The sequence below is a fragment of the Leptodactylus fuscus genome, chromosome 1 (genome assembly GCF_031893055.1).
Source record: "Leptodactylus fuscus isolate aLepFus1 chromosome 1, aLepFus1.hap2, whole genome shotgun sequence".
In the NCBI taxonomy this organism is placed as follows: domain Eukaryota; kingdom Metazoa; phylum Chordata; class Amphibia; order Anura; family Leptodactylidae; genus Leptodactylus; species Leptodactylus fuscus.
In genome coordinates, this window is record NC_134265.1 from 91,486,092 (window position 1) to 91,511,277 (window position 25,186).

At 39.4% G+C, this 25,186-nt stretch overlaps 1 protein-coding gene across 2 annotated transcripts in view; it reads left to right on the plus strand.

Annotated features, from left to right (window-relative positions):
• The window catches only part of CUX2 (cut like homeobox 2), a 291,553-nt gene that overhangs the window by 183,972 nt on the left and 82,395 nt on the right, over window positions 1–25,186 (plus strand). The gene's annotated exons all lie outside the window — the stretch shown is intronic.

Consider the following 25,186-nt stretch of genomic DNA (forward strand, 5'->3'; position numbering starts at 1 on the left):
CCGTTTTTCCCACAGTGCTTTTCACACACGCATTTTTATTACTTTCTGCAAAGTCAAAAGTTTACATACAGTTCATTAGTATTTGGTACCATTGCCCTTAAACTGTAAAACTTGGATCAAAATAGATGGCAGGAATTTCAGTCCATTCCTCCTGACAGAACTGGTGTAAGTGAGCCATGTTTGTAGGCTGCCTTGCTCGCACCTGTCTTTTCATTTTGCCAATACATTTGCAATAGGATTGAGATCAGGGCTTGGTGATGGCCACTCCAAAACATTAACTTTGTTATCCTTAAGCCACTTTGTAACCAGTTTGGCAGTATGCCTTGGGTTATTGTCCATTTGCGCCCAAGGTTTAATTTCCTGGCTGATGTCTTAAGATTGTTGCTTCGATATTGCCTCATTATGTTCTTTCTTCATGATGCCATCTATTTTATGACATACACAAGTCCCTTCTGCAGCAAAGCAACCCCACAACATGATGCTGCTAACCCCGTATTTCACAGTTGGGATGGTGTTCTCAGGCTCGGCCATAATGACCATCATTACATTTGGAGGAAAAGGGGAGAAGCGTGCAAGCCTGAGAACATTATCTCAACACGGGGATGTCAGCATCATGTTGTGGGGTTGTTTTGCTGCAGGAGGGACTGGTGACAATACTGAAGCAACATCTCAAATTATCAGTCAGGAAGTTTAAAGATTGGGCACAAATAAAATGGGATAGGTTTATTCTGATATCGCGTCAGATAGTGAGAAAACCATGAGAAACAACTATATAGCGGTAATTGACATGCTGCGACTTACACCTCATGGGCCCTGGCCTAAAGATGTGACTCAGCTTTCCTAAAACTACCAATCATATGAAGTCCTAACAGTGGCCAAAAGTGGTTGAGGCTTTTGGAAGAGTCGAATGATTCTGATTCTCCTTGAAAAGATGCAGCTAGTAGTGAGTATTATGACAATTCTCCCTTGGTAACTTATGCAATATAGCCTTCAACCACCGTGGCATTGACAACAGTAGAATTTGAAGAAAAAAGGAAATTGTGGCACACTGGCTTTTGACAAAAATAAAAAAATCCTGCCAAAAATGATTCCTACATGGGAGCAGATGCCACATTAATGTGTTGTTGGCTCTGGAAGAAGAAATGAGTTATTTTCTTTTTATTATGCCAACACTCCAGTAAACATACAGCCAAGTAGAACGTATGTGTTGAGAGACAGAGTCTCAGTTATTAAAATCTACCTGCTGCATTCAGTAGCTCTCGGAGTTTTCTGGGGTCTCCAAAAATGTATCGACACAAATCTTCTGCGGATCTAGCTTGGCGGACGTGATTGCTCAGCAAGAATGTTGATTGGCGCCCTCGCCGCTTCTGTAATTAGACAGGGGAGAAAACCGTAAATCTTTTTGATATTGTTCACACAGATGTGATGTGAAGGGAATGGGAAAAAGAGCAGCTAAATGTGTTAAAAAGCGTAATTAACGTCAGTGTTATGGTGGATGGTTTCATTTCGATTTCTCTGTGACTCTGATGTTGACAGCAGATTCTAACACCTATATGTGAGCTTTTGTGTTTATTAACATACGTCTTTATTAACACCTTGTCTACCGACATCTAAATGACAGTACCTGGGTAATAACAGCATCCATGAACAATTTCCCTAGACCGCTAGCTTCATTTAGAGGTAGGCACTTTATTATTTCTGTATATAAATAAATCTTAAAGGAGGATTCTCATCTCAGTATTTATGGCAAAGTCCATTGGATATGCCTTAAATAACTGATAATTTTGGGTTCTGCCTCTGGGGCACACTTTTATTTCGAGAAAGGGTCCTCATATATTCCCAAAAGTGAATGAATGACAGGATGAATGCTCAAGTCTCTTTATTTACTTGTACATGAACTACAAAAATTGCCAAAACTGACTTGCACATGTGCAAGTGAATAAAGATGTACGTACATGCACAGATCCTCTCCATTCACTTTCAGGAACAGATGGGCCCCATTCTAGAGATGTATGTGAATCATAGACAGGACCACATCAGGGAAGTATTGGTAGAACTGTCTGGAACCCAGTCATAGCTCTAATGGAAAACGGCCACTGGGCCCCTTTCCATTAGAGATCTACCTACTGCGGCACAATAGCAGCTGTGCCACTTCATTAATAACCATGAATATCAATGTCAGTGAATACTAATGAAGTAGGCAGCCCTGCCATGCGCTGACTGTGCCACTTCTACCTGTCTTTACTGTCCACTTCATTAGTTTTCACTGCTGACGTTGAAGTCAATGCAATGAATACTAATAAAATGGTTGGAGGCTCCCAAGGATTTTGGGAATGGTATATATGTGGGGGTCAGTGGGAACAATTAAAACTATGAGGGGCCATTGGGAAGCATAAAAACTGTGTGAGTGGGTCACCTAGGATCTTTATACTGCATCTAGGGGCCACTAGGGAGCATTATCCTGTTATGGAAGCCACTGAGGAGCATCATACTGTTTTGGGGTCACTGATGAGCGTTAAGTGGGGGCACTACAGTTACTGATGGTGCAGATGATGGACCGATATTATCTAGTAGTGGTGTCCTGAGTCTGATAATTCAGTCCACCCACACAGTCATGTAGCCTGCCTTCCCCAGACCCCCCCCCCCAATCATGTAGCCCACCTCAGACAGAACAGTAATAAGATAATATGTGCTGAAGGGGAGGCCGAACCTCACTAATAAATCATTATTTAATCTTCTGCATTGTTTTATATTACTAAAGTCATACCCAGGCCTTTGGACTTCACTCTCCAATAGCCATACCCATTGGTTCTTCCTTTTTTGATTAATTCAAGATGGTTGCAGGTGGAGGGGCTACTGACTAAACATTTCAACATATCTCTTCTCTTGTAACACAATGTGTTCCACTTCAAATGTTCAGGACCTGTACATGTGCAGATGGCAAGCACCCTGTGTCAGAGTCATTCATATATGGTACCAATAACATGGTCAAACCCTCTAAAGAAGACCTGTCACTTCTCTTTACATGTCTGTTTTTGTATACATTTTATCTTATCAGCTCTGTGTTGTGTTGTTTGTTCTTCTTTCTGAATATTTATAAATTAATTGACAACTAGGTTTTAACATAGTCATTTATACAATACACTGCAATACTTCTATATTGCAGTGTTCTACATCTGTCAATTTAACATTGACATCCAAAAAGTAAATAGGACATGAGATGTTTTGTTATAAGAGCTGTTGTGGCCATAGTTGTGGTTCAAAGTTCTATGTGGGAGTATTTAAGGAGGTCTTCATATACTCTTAATAGCAAAGCACTGTGGTGAAAGATGACTAACTATGAACAACAATATACCCATCCACTTTCAGCGTACAGATGGTTGACTGAGAAAGGCTAATAGTCTATATAGAGCTTGCCAAGTTGTAGCGTATGCTGAGCAATGTGGGCTGAACATGCTCAAAGCGTCTTTATATTTGGAGAACATTGTGTGATCACCAATTCCACATCTGTTTGTCAGAACTTGTTACTATTCTAACAGATTACAGGACTAGCTAATTTAGCAAAGTGCTCTCTAATAGTTATGACATCTCTATAATAGCTTTTCACTCATTGACTATTTAGAGGATAGCTGGTTTGCCTAATTTATTTAGGCATGTAATATGAGGATGGCATCATCTACAGGAAGAAGCTGTTCTTAACCTTTACAAAACAAGTTCACCTTGTAGGTTATATGTGTGTAAAAAGCATGAATGCTATTATTTTGTAGCTGTATGTTTTTCCTTATTTTTATATAAAATGGCAGAGTTGTAGCTATAGGGATGTAGCTGAACCCTGGGGACAGCCAAAAGTCTACCTTCCACATAAAATATAGCATTGTTCTAAATGGTACAAGGTAGGTAGGGACCTCATAACATATATTTTATACAGGCCCTGAAGCCTTAAAGAGTCTTTCACTGGGCCCAGCTAATTTAAACCACTTCCATACTGCTGTAGATGCTGTTAGCAGAATAAAAACAATACCTTTCTTATGTTTCAGAGCCCCAGGGATGAAGAAAAAGCATTTTTATTCTTTATTCTAATGAGGATTCAGTGTTGAGTTGATCCAACCAATGCCCAGGGGGAGGAACTGAATGCAAGATGGACGTGTTTAGTGGTGATGCAGTAGTGCTCAGTAATGGAAGAAAACTCCTCATGTTCTCCAAGATCCTCATCTGAATAAATTATAAAAGTCGCTTTTTTACACATCCCTGGGGCTCTGAAACATAAGAAAGGTATCAATATGATGTGCACAGTTTAAAGTAGGTGGAGACTGTGATAGACTCTCTTTGAGTTACGAATTTGTTAAATGGGATGTGCAAGTTTGGAAGCTATTGCCTATAGTTATTGCCACAGCAAAGGCCATAAATGTCTAATCAGTGTGGCTACCACCAGGCCCTTGCAATGCCTCTTGAGTCATTTGTACAGGACTACTGAAAAGAAGTCAAGTACAGTAGTCATCTATTTCCAATAGTCCCATGGAGCCTGAACAACTGCTGTTTCAATCAGACTGGGGTACAAGGGATCTCTGTTCCTACTCTTTTTGTGATTTCGGGGGTCACAATGACCAGATCCCTCCCCTCTCCACTGATCATATGTCATTTATACTGTTGATAGGTGACATAGTTGTAAAGGTGACACATGTAGATAGGCTTTGTAATCTTATGACTCTTTGCAAATTAAGATAAACATGCACACTCAGCACAGGGGGGCTAGCTGTTGACCCAAACAAGCATTTAGCTTTCTGCTATCTAACATCCATTACGAGAATATATTTAGCTTGTATTTCAAATGATTGATTTTTTTAATGAAGGAGGGTGAGGACACAGGAGAGAAGACAAGGACCACATGGATTGATTATCTTACTATTGCATATCAGTTTTATGATATACTTTATTCTATAACAATAAAATTATTAATAATTATTATTTTTTACATATATAATGCCAACAAGTCCCATAACACTTTACAAATCTTAAGGTTCATGTACATGTACAGAATAATAAATTAGTTCATACAAGATGTGAGAGGACTACTGACAACAAACTATGAGGTTTAAGGGATGACACAAGAGGTAGAAATTAATATACAGTGGTCCAGCCATATTTATTCGATAAGGTAATGCAAATAAATAAAGCTATATGTGATGGTCATCAACCAGTATCCTTGCTTGTACAGATCCAAAAGTGCTTACACTATTAGGCTGTATTCACACAGAGTAACGGCAGGCGTTTTTTGTGTGTTTTTTGCACATAGCGCCGCGTTAACGCCGGTCAACGCCACCACAAAATAGTGCGGCGTTAAAGCAGCGTTACGCGGCGTTAACGCGGCGCTATGTGCAAAAAACACACAAAAAACGCCTGCCGTTACTCTGTGTGAATACAGCCTTACACTGAGATCCCGTAGGATAATGTTGGTGGTCAATGGTGAACAGAGAAAGGTTAGTCTGGAGAGTGCAAGTGTGGAAGTTTTAGATTTGGAAATGTAATAGGTCTGCCAGAAGAGTTGTGTTTTTAGGATGTGCTTGAAGCTTTGGAAGTTGGATGTTAATCTGACTGTCTGGAGTAGCACATTCCAGAGAATTGGTGCAGTTCAGCAGAAGTAGACGGTTCTGATTATAAACGATAGACTTAGATCACTGACAGAGAGAGAGAGAACAAAAAGTGTTGGGCCACGTTCACATCTCTGTTGGAGTTTGCAATTGGATACTTTGTCGTAGTATGTGTTGAAAAATCACCGGATGGAAGGGTACTATTAGTCTAACTTTTTTAGTGGTGGTTTTAGTTTAAAAGAATGGACACCCGACAGATCCCATTATAGTCAACAACAGACAGAGTAGCGCAAATGTGTGTAAATAGTGGGTGTCTTATTTAGTTTTCTATCCTCTCCCATCTCATCCATCCCAAACAGAAAATCGTTCAAAAATATCTGAACATCAGAAGGTGAAATGTATGCTATATACGAGTATATGAGTGCTTGTATACAGCTGACTTTTAAATGTGAACACCAGAGCTAGAAAAATTAGCGCATATAACAAGTGGAAAGATTGCAACCAATTAACTAAATTTTGCACTGAAAAAATAAAAAATGGTTTGTGATTTGATGTTGTACAGTTTGCACTAGGGTTCATACTCTACATACAAGAATTGCAGTAAAAATTGGGAAATATACTGTTTGATAAACCAACTTACTCCATCAGACCAACAATTCTGTACATAATAACGCTGATTCCATGCCAAAATTATACACTGCATTGACTGTTTCTGCCTAAAGTGTGCCCTACTACTGGGGTAGTCGAGGGGGGGGGTAGTATTAAACTGATAAATGTACAAAAAAATAGTTTAGTTATGTTCAGAAGATTCTGCACCTCCAGAATTAAGGTGTAAGATCAGATATACAAATAAATAAATAAAGTAAAACACACACATTTCTAAAAATATATTTCCCATACAGTGAACCTTGTAGTGGGGGAAAAAATGTTTCTTTTTTTCAAAGTCTTGGATTTTTTTTGAAAGCCATATATATTTGGTATCGGCGCAAACCTCATCATTAACTATAAAAAACATCTGACTGCGGTGCTTTCCAACAAGGGTTTTGCCACCAAGAATTAAGTCTTGTCTGCCAGAGGGATCAAATACATATTTCTCTAAACAAAATGCAAATAAATTTATGAAATTTATACCATGCGATGTTCTGGATTTTATTTTAAATTTCAAAATAACCTACCCTTAAATGATAGATTGTTCATGTCTTTGTCAGTGGGCAAACTTACAAAATCAGCAAGGGATCAAATACTTATTTCCTTCACTGTAGGTAGCATGTCATTTTGGCTGCATGATGAACGTCGGGCAGATGCAGGTTTTTTTCTAACTCCACCTCGTTTTGAGTTCTTTTCCAGTTTCCCAGTACATTGTACAAATGGTAACATTATAAAGTATAATTTATTCACAAATGTTAAGCCTTTACATGGCTCTGTGAATGGAAAAATAAAAAAAGTTATAGATTTTGGAAGACGGGGAAAAAAGACAATTGAAAAATGACTATGGCGGGAGGGGGTTAATGGAGCAGAGCACCACCATGACCTATGTTTGAGCAGCTTACATACATGCTTCTTGATTTAGTAGTATTTGAGGGTAAAGCCCCGTATTGCAGAAATGCAGCTTTTTTGTAGCAGTTTGCTGCAGTTTTTTGAGCCAAAGCCAGCAGTAGATTGAGCAGAATTTTGAAGTATAAGAACTTCCTATATATTTCCCATTCCTTTTGTATCCTTTCTTGACTTTGGCTCAAAAAACGCAATAAAATCTGCAACAAAAAAAGCTGCGTTTCCACAACGTGGGCCCTCAGCCTGTAGATTTACTTAATGGAAGACAGTCATGTCACGAGAAGCGACAGATGTTCTTCAAGAAAACGTAAGCGATCAGACAAAACAAATCTATTAGTTTCACTTCAAATACATAAAAAATATGCATCACAGAATAGCACATCCAATAGACAAATCATAGCAAAAAAGGAAATATTAAAGGTTCACTTCTCAATATCATTTGTTGCCTCTGTTTGCATCAGTGACAGTTTGCAGGTTTTTGTGATCGTTGTGAATGAGGCTATTTATTTCCTGAAGTGGTAAAGTTCACACAGGTCAATGTGGTCTCATTACTTTACATAATTTCGTACCAGAAATTTAATAGCTTCAATTATCGCTGTTTTATGACTTGGGTTCAGATACAACTTTTTCTGGCAATTCTCCTCTCCTTTGTTCAAGTTCTCTATGTGGACAAGCATATTGCACCTACACATTACAAAGAGAGGCATCCCATACTAAACCCAAAGGTATTAATATGGCTTTGGTACCCTCTTTGCAGATAACGCAGCTTCCTGCCTCTCAGGCTTTCTACAAGATTTTAGGGTGTGTATTGGATCTCTTTGTCCATTCATCCATAAGAACATTTGTGATGTCTGGATAAGACGTTACAAATGGATGACAGATGGCCTGCCTCTCAATCTCTGTTACAATTTATCCCAAAGATGTTCAATAGGGTTAATGGCTCTGTGTGGGCCAGTCAAGGGGCCTTGTCCAACCCCTGAAAAACAACAACATATCCTTATTATGCATTCTGAAACTGCCACCAAGTACAAAATGCAAAATGACATATATGATTTGATCGCTGCTGTGCCTTTAGTCGCCAATGTTCACATTATTATGCAGGTATTCCCTGCTCAATCGTGTTGTCATTGTCAAAGAGTTTTGTCTGTCTACAGCAGCACTGGCATTAGAGACCAGCCTTACAGGTTTATTGTCCAAAAAGGTACACACCTTACAAAGAAATTATGCCAACGCTGTTATGGTTTAGATGCAGTGCAGGTAACAGACTAGTGAGATAGCAGGACTAGGCCAGACAGCTCTCAGTGATAATAACCGTAACCAAAATGCACCACCACCAGAGCACCAGAGCTTGTAGTGGTGGAGTTGGACTTTGCAGAATCCTTTGGCTGGAACTGACACCACAGAGAAATGTACTGCAAATTGGCACACTGTTAGTAGAATTCAGACACCAGACCTACACACGACTCACCGGAGAGAATAGTCAACAAGCAGGTTAGCAATGGAGCGGGCAGGCAAGGTACAATAACAAGAGACAGAGATGAATCCAGGGAACGTAGCCAGAGGTTGGAAGCCGAATGGTAGCAAGGTAGCAGAATCACAATCCAAGTGGGAGGTCCAGGAAACAAGCCAAAAGTCCCAAGCCAGTAGTCAGTAAGAAAAAAAACAGGAAGCAGGAACAGAAGCCAAAACTAAGGATAAACCTAATAGCCAGCCCAGAGTAAGGAGATGGACAGGATTATAAAGACCTAGACCAGGAACATTGAATGAAGTCTTAAAGGGGCATTTCTCCTTGTGGACCCAGTGGTCTTAAAAGGGCCACAGCAGTATTCAGAATCCTAACAAAAGAATTTTTATAACTGCTATATAGAAATACAGATGGTATAGAATTAATGATGATTTACTTACCCAATAAGCAACTTAATAAATCACTATGATTGCTTCTAGAGCATCTTACGTACAGTGTGCACATGGTTTTACGCTAGATACTGCACATGTCCTGTCATTAGGTATAACTCTTACATGTGATTCCAGTGTCATTTTATAAAATGTATTTCTTATAAACCATCAAAATAGAGATTTATATCATTATCACTTATTCATTACTTAGTATGGGGGGGTCTGGACAGTTTGTGTACACTTCACATTTAACCCTTATTTAGCTACTGGACACATTGTGCATAGATACTGGGAGCAATGGAATACTGCTTATGTGTTCACATAGAAGAGATCTAAATGATTAGATTCTATATACAGAACATTATGTACGAGGAGGAGAATGGGATTATTGGTGGTTTGTGCAAAATTATGATGCAATAAGGTTTGTCCTTTATACCCAGTTTATTCAGCTTGTATATGCCTTTGAAATTCCAGGGATATTGACAGAATAAATCTGAAGCGAATGTTCAGTGAAGCAGTAGATGAGTACACTGATCTTGTGAGAAGAAGTGACCTGTCCAGGTGTAGGTGAAAACATGGGTGACAGTAGGGCTGTAAGTGACAGGAGCAGTATCATAATGTCAACAGAAAAGCAAAATGAAGAATAACCTGTGACTATTAACAGTAAAGACTATTCCTCTAATGGAATCTGCCTATTTTTAAAAAAACCAAAAACACCAAAACCTTAGTTTTGGACTTTTATATTACTTTTGGATACAACACCCAAACCTCTTCTGGTTTATTATAACTAGAGTTAGGCAACACAGAAGCCTAACATGAGTACCGATGATGTATCAGCAGTGACATCATCACTACCCAACATGGGACTGCTGAGGTCAATTATTGGCCACAATGGTCAACTTAGGCCCGAGCAGTCCAAGAACCAGAGGCAACCGGGAACACACTATTGGAGCACTGAGAATAGGTGAGTATCATTTCTTTTCATTATTTACCCATTTCTTTTTTTTATTTACCCCCGTCCTAGATACTTGTTAGTTCTTTAATTATTTCAGGAAACCCATTTACATGGTTGTCAGATCCAGGTAAAGTTCATAGAAAGGTGTATTATAACATATGGACATTTTCTTTGTTCATCTTTCTTGTTTTGCTCGGTCTTTTATGGATCTCTATTTTAGATTTCCAGATATATTTTGAGAATAACATTTTGTCTACTCAGAATGAAATAGTTATCCATTGGATTAGTAAGAGTCATGAGAAAACACAGGGATTTATAATTGAAATTTAGTATTTTGCAAAGGTTTCCATGCTGTATAAATGTCACACTGTGTACAACAGCATCAGCTTGTGGCTGGGAGAAGAAATGCATATTATATTGTGCAGGGATTTTTATTCTGTTAAATGTTTTATTGAATTTTAATGCAAAAAATAGGAAATGCCCTTTGTCAATTTAGCAAAATTTTTCATCTTGACAACAATCAGTAGTTTAAACAACTTTTTTCTTTTTTTTTTTTAGAAACGAAATCAACTAATTTCCCATCTTACATTTCTGTTGTATCCCTATGACAGCGCTCTAGCCATATAAATTCAGTCACCTTCCATCATAATTTTTTTTGTCTTTACTGGTTATTTTGAAGATATGTATACATATTTCACATCATATAACTCTAATGAAAAGTTCTGATGTATCGTATGCCACTGTAGAGCCATACAGTTCCATATGATACTCCTGCATGGTATACATTTTGAATGCATTGCACAGTATTGGCTAAGTTCACATCTGCATCAGGTTTCTGTTCTGGTTTCTTGGAGGACTAGAAAAATGACCCCAAAAGCCATATATAAAATGAATGTCATGCCTAGATTGCTGTACTTGCTTCAGACCCTGCTGATCCATATCCCTTCTAGTTTTTTCAAATTACTGTACAGTGATCTTGTACATTTTGTCAGGCAGGGCAAACGGGCTAGGTTGGCTCGTTCCACCCTGATGCTTCCAAAACAGTGGGGTGGCCTGGGTCTCCCTGATCCCCGCCGCTACTATGAGGCCTCCCTACTGCAGCGGGTGCTAGACTGGTGCCGCCATTCCCCCTTCAAGCAGTGGATCTCCCTGGGGGGCTCCTTTTCGAGTCTTCCCCTCCATCTTCTCCCCTGGTTGGACTCTGTTTGTCTCCCTCCTCTGAGCTCTCATCCCACTATTGGGCCCACCCTTAAGATGGGCAGGGTGCTCCTTCAGAAGGACCGCCTATCCCCTTCCCCGTGTCCTTTGTTCCCTATCCTGGGCAACCCTGCCTTTCTGGCTGGGCTCTCCCCTGGTACGTTCAAACGCTGGAGTGAAGCAGGAATGCAGAGGGCTATGCACTTTCGTTCCGGGGGTGTTTGGCTTTCTCATGGAGACCTCCTTGCTGCCCCGAATCTTCCTCCCCTAGGCCCTTGGCGAGTGTTGCAGCTCTCCCACTTTTTTTTCCCCTCGTTGCCCGGCTCCAGTAATTTTGATAGGCCCCTTACGGGCTTTGGTGACAAGAGTGTTGGCTATGTATTGGCGCCAATCACGTGAGAGAAAAGTGGACGTCAGACTTCAGAGCCCTACTGACTCAATTTTTCTTAGTCACGAGTCAGGACTGAAACCAAGTTACATAAGGAGACTCGTGCAGGTTAAGCATTTTACCTTCCAAGAAATGCATTTCTTATAGGAGGAGGATCAACAAATGAATCTTTTTGAAGGTGTGGAGTATGCTTGGTGGGGAGCAATTTAGATCCTTGACATTATCTTAATACAAGACATAGATAGTAATCTGCAATAAATCAAAAGTACAAGTAACACAACAAGTGTAACCTAAACAAAAGTATGAATGGGGAAATGAGGGTGAGACAATGCACTGATCCACAGTGCGTAAGTGGTGGTGAGGGTGTTAGAGGGAGCAGACGGAGGGATAAACAGTATGCACTGTACTAGGTACACAAGGTAAACTACATGCAATGCAAATATAGTCCAATCCCAGCTACGGGACTACAGGGCAGTCAAATCGTTCAATAAAGAAATAACATTGTAAGAGCTAACATCACTAACAAGACCATAAGAGAATGCAGGAAACAATGGCCGGGTAATACTTAAGGCAATGTGAATGATGTCCCAGTCCAATTTTGTATGTGTTTTCTTATTTTGACAATTTAGTCTTGGGCTTCCTTCAAATTTCCTCCATATCAGGAAGAGAGGTGGCATCTGTGAGTGTGAGCCATGAGGGAATGGTGGATGGATCTAATTCCAAAGGAGGGCATACAGCATGGAAAGGTCTAATTCCAAAGGAGGGCATGTCATGAGGATGGCAAATGTTGTTCTGATGGCCTTTGAAGTTGTAGGAGATGCCAAAGGGAAATAGCCACTTGTACGGTGTCTTTAGCATTCTCAAGCAGTGTGCAAGGATCTTCAATTATTGTCATTTGGCTACAGTCACTGGGGAGACATCCTGGAAGAACTTAATTCTGTGTCCTTCATAGGTGATACCCAGTGCAATTTGGGCCTTACAAAGCACCACTTCTTTGACCAGAAAGGACAGGAACTTACAAATAATGCCCTAGTGATTTTGCCTTCCTTAGGTTTGAGGCGAAGATCCCTGTGAGCTCTCTTAAGGTGAACATCAGAAGGTGCTTCATCCTCAGAACAGATTCCAGGATATTCTTTGTCGTAGGTGTAATTTTTGACAGGGGGAAGATCTCAGGCACCCCTCATATATATAGAGATTATTTCTTCCACCACTGTTATCCTGGTCTTCCAGGTAGGAGTGCAGTGAGTTTAGGTGCGATTAACATGCAGCTTTGTCATGGGCCAGAAGAGGCTTCCAGCTTTATATCAGATAGTTCCTTCATGTTTGATTGTAAACCCTATTCAGTATTTTCTGGAGCCCCTTGGAAGAGACTGTTATTGTGGAGGTGGAGTAGAAGAATTCCCCTCAACCATCATGCTCAGAGAATTATGTAGGTTCTGGAATAGCTAGTGTTTGTTTTGGTTCATGTGTAGAGTGGAGCAGAGAGCGCTTCTTAAGATATTTATCAATGTCCGCCTGTGATTTTTTTAGACTGTTTTGGAGTAGCATAAGGGTCTGCAGCATTATTCTGTCCTATCTGAACCATAGTAAAAATAGCTATTACACTCCAGCTCTCATTGGGTGCATGGAAAAGTTACACCATTAGAACAGCATAGGGTGCACAGGAAATAATCCCCCAGGGATATCAAACTGATGGTAGCATATTGGCAGTCTGGGGGATGTCAGACATAACGTAAGGCAATGCATTTTAAATGGAATTTATATTTTATTGTAATAGTACCAATATACCACTGAAGAATTGTTATGATTATTACATCTTGGTACTCTCTTATTAAATGGGTTTTCCCTCTGTGTTATCCCTGTTCTTCGGGATAGGGTTAGATGTCTTGATCATTTGAAATATGACCACTGGGAGCCCCAACACTCAGGAGATGGGGGGTTCACAAGTTTATTTGAATTCTTCTTGTTCGCTGTGGAATGGCTGGAGATCACCTCCTTAGGAGTTCCATAAAAGTGAAGGGCCACCATTCCATTCACAGGAGGATTTAGAAGAATGTTTAGCATATCGTTGAGACCAATGATTGGCTACAATAGAGATATATGTACACTTGCAACTTTACAAATTCTGGATGCACTGGAGTTCATAGTTGGAAGCAGCAGCTTGGAGGATCAGTAAGTAAAGGTTATTTTGTTATTTTACATCATTGCTGCAATTGTCCAGTGCAATATTGGTTTTTATAACTTGGACAAGCCCTTTGAGCTTAAAATTCCACCTATATATAAAGATATCTTTCCGCTTTATTCCTCATTATGTTATGCCGCTTCTTCTGATGCGCTGTGTGTAACTCTTGTATATCGGTGCACACAGTCACCAGTATTGTGAAACATAATTTTCGTGCCTGTATAATTGATGTACTTACAATACCCTTTTAGTTCAGTGGGTTGCTTAGCGATGTAAACTAGGGGATGAGTTTTTGTCTTTTTTATTTTATTATATCTTTTAGTAAAAGCTTTTCTTACATGTCAAAGTTCTGGAAAGGCCACTAATAAAAAAAATAAGTCATAACAATTAGTGGTTGCGCTGAAAAAAAAAACTGCATTTCTTTGATACGGGATACACTTTAGAAAAGTAATGTATTCAGTTTTAAATGAAAGTTGTGCTGACAGTGAAGGGTATAGGACTAAGTGCCCCACAGATAATTGCAAGCTAATCAAGCTAATTAGGACTAGGTCTCATAATTTAGCATTCATGGTTTTAGTATACCCAACTGCATCTACTGCTGAAATGTCACGTTTAGCTGGGTTCTTAATAAACACAGATACAGTTACATGGTATTCTGCTACTCTTTGGTATACAGTAGTATCATTCATTATGTTAGTATTGTACAGGTATACTAATAACTCTAATGATATTTAATATATTTTATCCAGCCAGGCTTACTGTGCTTTAAGGGACACTATGAAAAGTATATTTTTTTATTTGCAGATCAGCATTAAAAACCATGGGTTGTATCTACTTGTTATGTTATTTTGCTGAAAAACTGTATAGATTAATATTTTGTTGCAATGGCTACATATCTGGAATTCTGGTAAGCCTGCCATTCATAAGCCTCTTGTTTCCAGACCTAATTCACTAAGTACATGGCATGATGTAATGCATATGAAACCTCTGAGTGATGGAATCAGCAACATAATTTGATAAATTGTCACCCTGTTGCAGTATTTAGGCATATACATATACATCAGAAGAATACTAGATGATTCAGAGATAATATAAGAAAGATACATTAGAAGGATTCACACTGCAAAGTTATAGTTCACAAATAATACACAAAGTGAAGTTATATATAATAATGTATAGAAAGGGAATATGAATAGGGATAATGTACAAACTGATGGGACTGTATAAGGGCTAGTTCACCTGTAGTTTTTTGGTCTGGATTTTGATACAGGAAGGCGCACCAGAATCTGGACAAAAATGTGCCTGCCGCGGCTTTCCACTCCAGATTAGGCCGAAATGAATGGGCCAAGTCCGGAGGGATTGTCTGATGAGGACGCCACGGCAGTTTCCGCCTCGGAATCCATATCAAAATAGGGCAGGTCGCTTCCTTCTTCCGAAAGGAAGGAAATGGAGGAAATGACCGGCTCCCATTGAATTCAATGGGAAGCGTTTTTTTTAACCTGGATTTTGACGTGGGTTCTGCGTCAAAATCCAGACCATAAAACTATATGTGAACTAGCCCTAAGAAGAATGAACATGGCTAAAGGGTTCCTGGGATCAGAAACTGATGGCAATGTCATTAGGATAGGTTTCAAACTTACTGTATATACTCGAGTATAAGCCGAATTTTTCAGTCCTGGTTTTGTGCTGAAAAAGCCCCCCTCGGCTTATACTTGAGTAAGCAAAAAAGTAAAATAATTATTATTATTTTTTTTTTTAGTAGGGGGTGGTCTATGACCAGCCACAATATTAATGTATAGAGTCTCCCATAAAATAGTGCAAAAAAAAAAAAAAAAAAAGATTTAAAAAAAAATTAATAATAAATAAAAGTTCTAAATCCCTCCTTTCCCTAGAATACATATAAAAGTAGAAATTTACTGTGAAACACATTATACTCATTAGGTATCCATGTGTCTGAAAGTGCCTGGTCTACTGAATATAGGGGATCTGCAGTCCTCCTGTTCTGTCGGGAGGGGTTAATAGGAGCACTGCAGACACCCTATATTCGGCCAGACTGAATTCCAAGTGGGGGAAGAAAAAACAGTCCTCAAGCTCAGGGAAGGGGCAGACAGACAACCAAAACACCCCCTCCCCTTTCCCAGCACCCAGCAACTACTGCACCCAAAAACTCCGACCATTTTAATTTTTGAAATTTTCCTGTAGCTGCTGCATTTCCCCCCCTCGGCTTATACTCGAGTCAATAAGTTTTCCCAGTTTTTTGTGGTAAAATTAGGGGCCTCGGCTTATATTCGGGTCGGCTTATACTCAAGTATATACGGCAGCTCTGGGGTTCTGATTCTTGATTCCCCATCCTGTAAGCAGGCACAGCCCCCTTAAACATCTGATCAGAGGAGTCCCAAAAGTCAGACCCAGACTTATCTGACCTACTGACAGGCTATCAATGTTAACATCCTGGAAAAATCCTTAAAGTCACCGTACAGGAACAATTGACATGACAACATTGATGTCAAAGCACAAGGATCATACTAAAAATAGTACTTGAATAATGTGCACAAGACATACGGATATATGGATGTCACAGTGTGTTTACATAGAGAAATAACAGACTTGGCTTTTTCAGCAAACTGCAATTAGCTGAACTATTGTCCTTCTGGCACTAAGTGACGCCACGTGTCCTATAGGTCTTTGTAAACAATAGGAGTTATAAGGTCACATAGTAGCAAACAAAGCAGAATTTCTAAAGCAATATATTTAGGAAAAATCTTCAATATACATAAGCTACCAGCATAGATAGGATCCTTGAGATGGGACAACCCCTTTAAGGATAGGCCATCAAGATTAGATACTAGATAAACTCTTTAATGCATGGATAATGCATTGAAGGTGAAAAGTATGATTAAGTCATAATCAATGGTGTCACAATAGAAAAAAAAACATTGGGTGAAACCTGATGGTGAAATGCAGTTTAATATCACTTGAATAAACTTGAAGGTGTACTTTATTATAATAACAGCAGCAACTTATTTCAACATCGGGCTGATGTCTTCCTCAGGCCATAAAATCTGCTAAGCTTCATTTGTTGTCCCTCAAGTCACAAAAAAGTAACCTTTTCTGAACTTACGAGGAATAGATTAAGCAACATAAGATATTCACAGTTAAGCCTTGACAAATCACAGGAGCCCGGTTGCTAGTGCAAGCAGGAATTTTCTTATAACTTTGAATTGTTCTCTGTTGCTGACTGTGGGAATTATTATCATAATGTCATTTTTCTACCCATTTATTCTTTATTCTTATTCACAACTCAATATAATACAGAGCGCTGATTCACCATTACCTTCTTCATTTGGAAAAATCCATTTGCACGTGCAATACATATTCCAAGCGTGAAGCCTCCATTTTCCAGAGTGTTGACCATATCCATAAGGATGTGAAGTATGCTAAGTATGCTCCTAGAAGGTGTGATGTGACCGCATCATTCATACAACAGAAAGAAAGGCTTCCGTGGGCCACACGGTGGCTCAGTGGTTAGCACTGCAGCCTTGCAAAACTGGAGCCCTGGTGTTCAAATCCCGCCAAGGGCAAAAAATCATCTGCAAGGAGTTTGTATGTTCTCCCCGTGTTTGCATGGATTTCCATCCCGTATTTCAGAGACATACTGATAGGGAAAAAATGTACATTGTGAGCTCTATGTGGGGCTCACAATCTACATTTATAAAAAATAAATAAATAAATAAAAAAAGAAAGAAAGGCTTCGGTAGCTACAAACATTATTGGAAAAAGAGAGTTTACCACCACCAAAATCTCTCCTAAAATTGTTGCCTCCTGTCGGAGAGATCTTTAGTAGTGAATTGATCATACCTTTTTTGTGTTAAAATGTAATTGCATATTCTGACAGCGTCCATTCTTGACAGGATCAACCAAGTTGGTTTGTGGAGGGACAGATGGAGGGCAGACCCGGGCTCACTTATCAGACCCTGAGCTGCCCATTAGGAACACCCAAACCCCCAAAAGCATTGTGAGTGGCAGATTGGGACCCCAGGACGTAAAGAAACCCCTGAGATGCTGTGGTCATGTTTGGCCGTGGCATCTTGGGGGTTAACACCCGCGATCGGACCCAGTTCCGACCGCAGGTGTTGCAGGACATTGTCAGCTGTAACACTTGGCTGACACCCGCAAGGCAGGGTGCGCACACAGTTTCTGTGGTAGTACTACGGTGGTTTGCGGTAAGTACTTCTCGGCAGCACCGTACTATTACGGTGGATGTCGGGAAGGGGTTAAAGCAAAAAAGGTATGTTCACTGTGTCGCTAACTGCCTCTACAGCAGCAAAGAACTGGTTAAGAAATACTTTTACTGGTAGTAGACTGCCTTTAAAAGGAGTCTGTCTGCAGTAAATGTAAAAACTAATCCCAGTGCCTTGTAGTGCTGTTTATACACTTTCCAAATATGTTTTTTCGTATCCAGCATTGCAGCCCCATGTTCATAAATTCTACCGTTTTATTAATATGCAAATTAGGTTAAATGTGCTTTAGGGTCATTCCTTATTCTCATCAGACTTTGTTACCCACTGCAGATTACCTTCCCTGCCTATTGCCCAGCTACAACCTCTATTCGCAAATTGACAGCCCCCCCCCCCCTCATTCTCGTCTTCATCACTGATAGTACTATGCATGCCTGAAGACATCAGTCTACACCTAGAAGAGCAGTAGTCAGCTTCACATGGAGCCATGCAGGAGCTATGTAGATGATGAGTACAAATATGTCTAACAATTAATGAAAAAGGGAGAAGGACAGCAGATCGTGGATAATGGAGAGGAAAGCCCAGGGAGGATATGAGACATTCCTTCATTTCGCCTAATTTGTATATGAATAAAACAGTGATTTTTAAGAAAATGGAGTTGCAATGCTGAATAACAGAGGTATATTTGGAAACTCTAGAATCAGCTCTACAAGGTACTGTGACTAGTTGTATAACCAGTTTACTGCTGACAGACTCCCTTTAAAATTAGCCAATGAATCAGGAGGATGGTATGGTATGTATGACTAGTTTACTGCAGAGTGTAGCTATAGGGAGTGCAGAGAGATAGCAATTGCTACCACATCCTGTAGCCTGATGGGGGCCAAAGATTTCTCAACAACATAAGAAGTATTATAGATAGCACATGGTACGTGGTGGCCCCATTACAGATTTTGCACTGGGGCCCATGAGCTTCATGTCACTCCTGAATTTACTTGTTATATAAGTCACACTGGAAATAATTCATTAGGAATTATATTAAAAAAAAGAAATCACATATCACTGGATAGTGAAAGAAAGTATATTCATTAAGAGTTCTTTATTTACAGGAACATTATCATTTTGATCATACTGTTTATTAAGTTTATTAAGAGAATATTTTGTGAAAGTTGGTCATTGGTTTCAGAGGACTGACACTTTAACAAAATGGGTTGCAGCAACAGAGTGGAAAAATGCCAATATCTCTGTAAGTAAAGTAAACTTGGTTACGAAGCTATTGTCATTACTTCTAGTGTGTATCCAGACAGAATGATGACGCCAGAACTTATGTTGTTTATTCTTATTATTAGGATGAGCCACTCTATATATTAACTTCATCTGGAGTATTTGTTATTTATTCAAAATTACATTAATCCACTTATAAGCTTGTCTATCGTGAGCCTATCATTAAAATGGTCATTTAGATTTTTTTTCTACTTTACCTTAACCAAGATGACAGCATGATAGGGATCTATGATATTGCTAGTTTGGATCATTGGACCACTAGATGGGTAGAGACTTGTGTCCATAACAGGCAGAAATGCACCATATTATCCCTGTATGAAATAGGTCTTTTATGTGATAATTCTGAGTCATATTCATTCCATGTTATGTGATGTTATTCAATAGAAATAAACTAACCATAATGTTGTAGATTAAACAAATGTATCTGTGATTAAAAACAAAATAATTAAATGTCTAATAATTAACCCTGTCAAGTCTGTATTTTGTATTGGCTCCTTTGTCAGCAAATACAGCCTTGGAACTATATCTACAACACTGCAATTGTTCTTATTCTTCTTTGCATGGGGACAACAAGTAAACACATACTTTCAAATTCATCCAGAAATTTCCATTTGGATTGATGTCTTGGCTTGTGCACCTTTGTCTTGATATCTGAAGTTGATGTATAAGTTCTCCTGTTTGATAATAAATCTCCATCTAAGCGGCTGTGTCTTTGCAGACTGCAGTAGGTTTCCTCTAGGGTTCCTATCAGATGCTGCATTCATTTTACTCTCTACTTCTAAAGCCTTTTGGGTCTTCTGTGAAAAACATCTATTCAACAGGATGCTGCCACCACCATGCTTTGTGGTGAGGAAGGTGGGTTTTAATGGCCTTTTGTATTTACTTACTTGTGGCAGCATCTTACTGTATCTGTTATGTGGACAAGCAAAAGTACTTGTTAGAGGGGTTATCCAAGACCCAAAATGAATGACCATTCAATAGGAGAGGTAACACGTAAGATGCAAAATGAATGACCTATCCTTAGGATAGATCATTCACTAGAAATTGGTCAGGGTCCAACACCGGGACCATCATCTTTACAATAAGTATGTGTTCTTTGAGTAAGTATATTATATATACAATGCAATCATATGTCAAATATAAGATAGTTAGTATTGAATTAGATTGGACTATCTGGGCATGTGTGATTGGCTTGTAAATTCAACCAATCAGTTGGCAATTCACTGTTAAAACATCTAAATTACTTAAAGAGGACCTCTCACCACGTCCACCAATCATGTTCTTAGCATCTGTTAATAAGGGCTGGTCCTCTGATTTCAGCGCAGTTGATATTTTCTCTTTTATCCTTTACTGCTCCTGAGCAACAAGCACAGGTAGTTTTGATGCTTGATGTGCTATTTAAGTTCTATAATGTCAGAAGGGTGGTGTCAGGAAGTGGGTGGGATTCAGAGCTCCAATCAGAGACAGCCAGTGTCAGAGCTCAGAGTCACACCCCTTGTCTGCTCCTGCGTGACACCGCCCTACTGACAATATAGAGCCTAAATAGCATATAAGGCACCATAACTAACAACATTGATTGCACTGGAATGATGGAGACTAAAGAAAACTGTTCAAGAGTCAGTGTTGCAGAGCCTATTAAATAATATAGAAATGTCTTTTAAATTTACTTGAGAAAGGAGCCTAGAGTTCCAAAATGTTGTAATCTGTCATCATTAGTTAGCCTTTAAAAAGGTATCAACTACTGAAGACTATCAAATTTTTTGTTATTTTATATAAACATGGAAAGTGATTTACAGCTAGCGGTGGATTTGTGTGACTTTTCCATGTAAGACATACCATATATACTCGAGTATAAGCCGACCCGAATATAAGCCGAGGGCCCTAATTTTACCACAAAAAACTGGGAAAACTTATTGACTTATGTATAAGCCTAGGGGGGAAATGCAGCAGCTACTGCAGAATTTCAAAAATTAAAATGGTCGGAGTTTTTGGGTGCAGTAGTTGCTAGGTGCTAGGAAAGGGGAGGGGGTGTTTTGGTTGTCTGTCTGCCCCTTCCTTGAGCTTGAGGACTGTTTTTTTTTTTCCCACTTGGAATTCAGCCTGGCTGAATATAGGGTATCTGCAGTGCTCCTATTAACCCCTTTCCGTTGGAACAGGAGCACTGCAGATACCCTATATTCAGTAGACCGGGCACTGTCAGACACAAGGATACCTAATGTGTATAATATGTTTCACAGTCATTTTCTACTTTTATATGTATTCTAGTGAAAGGAGTGATTTAGAACTTTAAATTATTTTTTTTTTTAAGTTTCTTTTTTTTTCCACAATTTTATGGGAGATTCTATACATTGACTTTTTTTTTTTTTTTTTTTTTTTTTGCTAACTCGAGTATATGCCGAGGGGGGCTTTTTTAGCACAAAAACTGTGCTGAAAAATTTGGCTTATATTCGAGTATATACGGTACTTTATCTGTATTATCTATCTGCTTGTTTTTCCTTTTTCTTCACTTTCAGAATATTTTGTTGGTAAAGTTGTCATCGATGTAGATATAGAAGTATTACTAATATATATCAATGCTATTCTGCATGAACAGTGTAAGTTTCCGAAAATATATTAGCTACCGAGGGATGACTATATAACCCTTAGTACCTTGTGTCATATACCTTTGAGTACTAGTTATTGGTCATTAGGTGTCTATTACTCGTCTCATACACCAGAGCTCTCCTGTGCCCATACCTGTCCACTCTGTATGTTCCCGGCATACTTCTGAACAAAAGCAGCTATTTCTCCTGAACTTATTAAAAAATCCAGACTTGTAAATTAATTTGTTCGTGTAGTACAATGGCGGTACAGATGGACTCATTAGCATGCACACAACAAATAATTATAGATGAATTTTTCGCCGGGCTGCCTAATGGGCTTGCTGGGTTAATTATGTCAATGTATAATTACACCAGCCCTGGGAGACATAATGACACACCCTGCTGAGCAGACACTAGCTAATGATGGTGTAATGCTGACAGAGGGAAGACATACTGTTCTGCATGCACCTGCTTACCTCTGCACAAACTGCTTGTGCCCGTGTTTCTTCTTTTGCTTAAATAAACAGACATTACTCAAAATTTGGTGTATACAAATACTGTAGTTTAGACATTAGAGCAGTGCCAGATGCATGTGAATGACTCTAAGCGCGTCTCTCCTGTTGTTTTATTATGCCAAAGCCTTATTTGCAAAGAATTATAATGGAGACATTGCAATAAGTATGGTATTGTGGGTTCTTAATGTGTCTACTCCTTGGTTGTCCTCACTCTCCCTTTTCTAATGCTTCTGTGTACTAGTTTTCAAAAAACTCTGAGCAAAAAGTATTGTGTATTATACCTAGTGTAAGCTCCAAAGGGGTAGAGCATAACCCCCTAAGGACCCGCACCAGATATAATATCTAAAGCATTCCTATAACTTCATGAAACGTTCAACATATTATAAAGACATGTTAGAAAATTTGATTGGTGAAAATCTCAAAACCCAGACCCCAACTGACCAAAACTTCTGATATGTCATTGTGATATGCCAAAAGTTTTATTAACTGATAGTTAGAATAAGACCTTGTAGTATCAAGCAGCCTGGAAGATATAGCATTGAACCGGCCAATAATAATGTCCCAACAGCAGCATCATGCCATTGTTATAGTTCTCTCTTGTTTTCTCATAATACTCTTTATTTTACCTTCCTAACTATGACAATACCCTGTTTCCCCGAAAATAAGACAGTGTCTTATTTTAAATTCTCTTCCAAAATATATGACCTGTCTTATTTTCGGGGGATGTCTTATGGAGCGGGGGACAATCGGCAGTCATGCCGGCGCTTCCTTAACGGAGTTCCGGCATGACTGCCGGTTGTAGGTGGTGCAAGAGGTGGTGGTGGGGAGGTATGCTAGTTACCCCATCTTCATAGCAGCGCTGGTGCTGCTGTTGGTCACGGTGGTGGAAGTGGTTGGCGGGGCTTAGCAGAGATTAGCGAGGCTTCCGGCAGTTGTGCCGGAGAGCCTCACTTAGTGGGCATTGCAGCGGCTGAACGCTGTGCTCCGTGTGCACAGGAAAGCTGGCTGCCTCCTCTGCTGTGATACCACTGTTCCGGCTGCTGTGGGATGAGCTGGGAGAGCGGACTCCCCGCAGCATACGATGCTTTCCCAGCTCATCTTACAGCAGCAGGAACAGTGGTATCACAGCAGAGGCAGCAGCCGGCATACCTGTGCACACGGAACATCGTGCACAGTGTTCTGCCAGCTGCAGTGTTTTTGGGGATGTCTTATTTTCAGGGGGTGCCTTATATTAGGCAATTTAACAAAACCTCACCCCATGCCTTACTTTTGGGGGATGTCTTATTTTCGGGGAAACAGGGTAGCTATGAGAGTAGGTAGCATATAAAGGACAACACACATAGAAGTTTCCAGATTGTTGGTGTCAAATTGGTGTCTTTGGGGGTTCCAAATAAACAAAAAGTGCCACACTTACACCTTATACATGTGGGTATACATGCAAGTATATAAGGCCTAAGTATTTCAAAAACGGCCGTCACATGGCCATTATAGGACATATGATTTACAATGGGTCTAGTCACATGCCACTATGTCCATTTTCATGGACAAAGATAGTGCACGTTGAGGGGACAACACGGTGGCTCAGTGGTTAGCACTGCAGCCTTGCTGCACTGAAGTCCTGGGTATGAATCCTGCCAAGGACAATATCTGCAAGGAGTTTGTATGTTCTCGCTGTGTTGTGCATGGATTTCCTCCCATACTCCAAAGACATACTGATAGGGAAAAATGTAGATTGTGAGCCCTATATATATAAAAAATAATAGTGTGTCATTTTTTTTTTTAACGACCATGAAAAACAAGCTTAAAAAACCTAATGAATGTATATACACATTGGATCCAAATGTCCTGTCAAAATGGCAGCGTCACAAGCGTTGCATCCGTCACTCAGCCATTTTCGCAGTTGTATGACTAAGCCCTACTCTTGGTCTGACAACATGGCCTTTAGTAAGAAAATGTTCACATAGTAGTCCAGAATTGTCACTAGCAAGAACTTAAACACTAAACACAATGGTGGAGATTTACTTAGCAAAATCTACCAGAATTATCAATGTTTTAGACACATTTATGACTTTTATAAAAAAAAAAAAAAAAAAAAATTTCACACAAAGATGTGTGGTTAATCAGAAAGTAGGCCTAAGTTGCAACAGGGCGGGCCAACATTTTTGCACTCTTTTTGCAATATAAGCAAATTAATAAGCAGTGTAAAGTTAGACCACACAGTCTAATTTGATGCTAAATTTAACAATCGCATTAAACATTTTGATAAATCTGCTGCAGTTTCAAACTGTATAGTTTAAGTTTGGACGGTGTTAAGCAAGATTAGTAAATGTGTACCAATATTATTTAGTATATACATACAATGACATGATTGTTGGGTTTCTTTTGATCAAATTATTTATTGTCTTAAATATACATCAAAGCTTTAGATGAGAAGGATAATCTTCAAGGGACTTCCAAAGAACTGAACTTGGTAGGTCCAATCCTTGCTACCCTCTTGGGAAATTTTAAATAAGAAGCTTTTCTGTAAAGAGAAAGTGAAGTTTAAGTAATACCATATCAAGCTATCACTGGATCTAGTACTACCATGAAACAAATGAATACACGATGTAGGTCCCCCCCCCCCCCCCCAAAAAAAAGGAAAATTTAAAACTTAGCTTTCATTAGCTTATATAAAAGGCAGTGAAGCGGCCCCTACCGTATCTAAAATGTATGGACACTATCAAATCAGGGGTTATGGGTTATGCCCCAATATTTCTAAGACGGCGAACGGTCTATGTTTGTATCCCAGGGATTAGGTTTATAACCCCCTGAGT